The 3,665-nt window shown below is 33.5% G+C and overlaps 1 long non-coding RNA gene across 1 annotated transcript; it reads left to right on the top strand.

Annotated features, from left to right (window-relative positions):
• Window positions 1-459: 459 nt before the first annotated feature.
• Window positions 460-2,086, top strand: LOC142163015 (uncharacterized). Its single transcript, XR_012694476.1, has 2 exons — window positions 460-886; window positions 1,840-2,086. It is a non-coding gene; the product is annotated as an uncharacterized LOC142163015 (long non-coding RNA).
• The last annotated feature ends 1,579 nt before the right edge of the window (window positions 2,087-3,665 follow it).

The following is a 3,665-nucleotide window of genomic DNA, read 5'->3' as shown; positions in this document are numbered from 1 at the left end:
TTCAACACCTCCTAAAGTTATTAGTGTTTGTTATTTTAATTATTTTTTTCAATTTTTGTGACTTTAATTGCATATTTCCTATCATAAAATACTAAAAAAAATAGTTCTTTCTTCATTTGTGCATTTTAAGAATTAACTAGTTGTTCAGTTGGTGAATTAATATAGTTAATTGATCATTAGAATAAGTTATTTAATTAATTTATTTGTGTAAAATTAGTTTAATAAGTAGGATTAAGGAAGAAATTTGGCCAAATTTGAAAGAAAAAGTGTCCAAGAGTGCAAGATAAAGGGCTGCCATTGAAAGGGTCTGAAACTACGTAGTTTTGCCTCAAAACTACGTCGTTTCACTAAATGAAACAAGATCAAATCATACCCATCCATTCCATCTTGATCCAATGGATCTCATTCACTCTTGGCTTAGGTATTTAAAGCCTCAAAAATCTGAAAATTATCCTCATTTTCACCCATAATTCTTTTCTCCTTCTTCTCTCTTCTCTCTCTCTTCACTCTCTCTACGCCGCCCCAGCTCCGCCCACCGCCGCCGGCCGGAAATTGCCGCCGCCGGCCGGAAATCGCCGCCGCCGGAGGACCACCTCCAAATTCACACCATGTAATCTCCACAACTTCCTCTTTTCATATCTCCAAACCAAATCCTTCAAAAATCCTTCAAACTCCTTGAATCTTAGATCTAGGAAACTTTCCCGTCACTTTTTTGCCCAAATTATTGAAGCTCCAACCACTACCACCTCACAATACCTACATCAATGGATAGAGCTCCTCAAGACCTAGCTATTGATGCCAATTTCACCCTGAAAATTCGGCGACCTCCCCGAACACCCTCTTTTGGCATAACACTATTTTTTTCGGCCACTTGAATTGTAAAATGGTAAAATCTTATTCTTTTTCATGGCTGATTTTTTATTTTTATAATTAATTATTTTAGCATTAGTTTTTGAAGTTTTGGAATGTTAAATTTACTGTTTTTGCACTTATTGAAGTAGTAAAATAGCTTTGTGTTAATTAAAGTGAGGTAGTGAGGAAATGCTTGAGAGTATATGGTAAAATCGTAATTTTGCCCCGTTATTAATTTTTTTAGTTAAAGTTAGTTTCTATCTTGTTTCTTCATTTAATTCATTTTTGATTATGTTTGTCTAGTTGGTTTTATTAAATCGCTCCAACGATAGCGTGCGTTTCGTTTGGCTTTAATAGTTAATTTTTGTTTGCTTACGATTGGTTCATAACACATGTGTGAAGTTTAATTACATGTTTTAATACCTGGTTTAGTTTGAATCAACAGGGTGATATTGATGTTGTTAAAATCTGAAGTTTATGTTATTTTATCACAAAATAAGGTGCTAGTAGCCTACTTTTACTAGTTAGGGTGGCTGAAATGATATGTTTTCTCTTTGTTTATGACATAGTAGATTTCCTTTGACCTTTGGACAGATTTTGAACAGTGTTTAGCACACAATGTCAGTTTTTGTCGGACAGAGATTTGGTGAACCAAAATCTTTCCAAATTTGCCTATTTAAGGGCTGTCCTTTCCTCACTTTGGAGGACTCCATCACACTTCCAGGGGCATTTTTTATAATTGCTTTGTCACAAAAACAAAAAAAAAAAAATCAGCAATTGAACACATGAAAAGTAAGCTGAAATGGTGAGCTTTGGGAGTGAATCTTAGAGTGCAAACTTTTAAAAAAGTATAAGTCCTCTTTAGAGTTCGTTTCTAGGTTCTCTCTCTAAGTTTTCGGGTTGTTTTAACACGGATTTGCTGCTGGTTTTGCTGCTGGTTTTATGCTGCTTTAGTTGTTGAACTACTGTTTATTCTTTTGCTACCAGGTAATCCTTTATGACTCGTAATGTACGTATTTTCAGCAATGGGAACAACTTGAATATGTTGCACCATTTAAATGTGTTTGATGTGATGAATAGTTTGACAACAAAAGAGCTTGTATGTTATTGTTATGTATCAAGCATGTGATAATGTGAATATAGCCCTTCATAATACTTGAATATTGAGTTGTAAGTTTTTGAATGTGATATTTAAGTCGTTTATGGATTTTTTAAGCATGTTTTCAAGCTATTATATCTGAGTAACAATGCTAAGTATGCCATGAATGACTTTAAGTGTATAACACATAGCATGAGTTCGTTTTAGTTGCTGAAATTTCACTGCCAACATATGCTTCTAGGAATGCTGTGATAATATCTTTGTGAATCTAGCCATTTTGCCGAATTTGCAAAAATGGCTATTTTTGTAAAGTAGGCGTTTATACAATTGTGACTATGTAGTTAAGGGTCATGAACTCAAACTAAGTAAAGAGCTAAGATTGTATCAACTTTGGGCCTTATTGAATCAAAGATAAAAGTTGGCTCATTTACCTTTAAACAACAAAATTACTCATTTTCTTCTATATAGCATTGGGCCAATTGAAATTCATTTCTTGGCTTATTTTAATAATAAATTCCAGCATCCCAAAAGTTCCATACAAGCTGACCCATTTTTTTAACAAGAAATTGGCTCATTTTTTTTAAAATGGATAAAGTTGGTCCAACATTTATTTGCATAATTTTCCCAACTACAAAGCTCGAAATAATAATAATAATATCAGATTTTTCTACTATTTTAATTAACTAGTTTCCCTTTAATTAATTTAAACATTAGGCAAATAGTAGGTGCACTTTAACTTCACGGACTCACTTGTGTAGCGTGACGCTTAACTTTTGATAAGTTAATTCATCAATTTCATGTCATATTCAATAGTTTTAATTAATTTATAAATCTTTTGTCATAATCACGGATTCGCTTGCGTAGCGTGGTAGTGACATTTAATAAATTTTCTGAAAAAAAGAGGGTTAATGTTTCCTCCAATACAATAGCAGCAATTTTTCAAAAGTAAATAATTTGCTAACAATCATCTGTCATGACTGCGGATTCGCTTGCGTAGCGTCGTTATGACTAAATAATAAATTCTGTCGATCACGCATTCACTTGCGTAGTGTGGTTATGACATCTTATTATTCAAAAATATTCTTTAATTTTTTCTAATAATCAAGAGATAAAAGAGGATAGGTAAAACACGAAAATAATATAAATCACAGTTTGTCCAAAATTAATTCAAGCCAAGTTTAAGTCAATAAAGCGACCGTGCTAGAACCACGAGACTCGGGGAATGCCTTATACCTTCTCCCCGGTCAACAGAATTCCTTAACCGAACTTTGTTTTTACGGACCGATTAAAATAGAGTCAACCTTTCCTTTGACTAGGGATCCAAATAAATGGTGACTTGGAACACCGAAAAAATCAATTCTAAGTGGCGATTCCGAACAATAAAATAATCCATATTCAAATTTTGTCACTTTAATTGGAAAAACTCTTTGGCCCATACACATATTATTATTATTATTTTGAGGGGTAGAAAAGGGATGTGACAGCTCTGTCGACTCTGCTGGGGACAACCAGAATTCGAGCTTGTACATGTTGACTTTTATTTGGCTTTATTAATTTTGTATATACTGTGATTTATTTGGGTATAATGTGCCACTTGTTTACTTTTTACCGCTTTGATATTTTTGAATGGTACATATAAACTGTCTTCTCACGTACCCCCTCCGAGTCTTCTTGAATTAAAATTGGACATTTGCTTGACATAGCCCGCTTTCTT

Source organism: Nicotiana tabacum, chromosome 1 (assembly GCF_000715075.1).
Source record: "Nicotiana tabacum cultivar K326 chromosome 1, ASM71507v2, whole genome shotgun sequence".
Taxonomy (NCBI): Eukaryota; Viridiplantae; Streptophyta; class Magnoliopsida; order Solanales; family Solanaceae; genus Nicotiana; species Nicotiana tabacum.
This window is presented reverse-complemented; position numbering and strand designations above follow the sequence as displayed.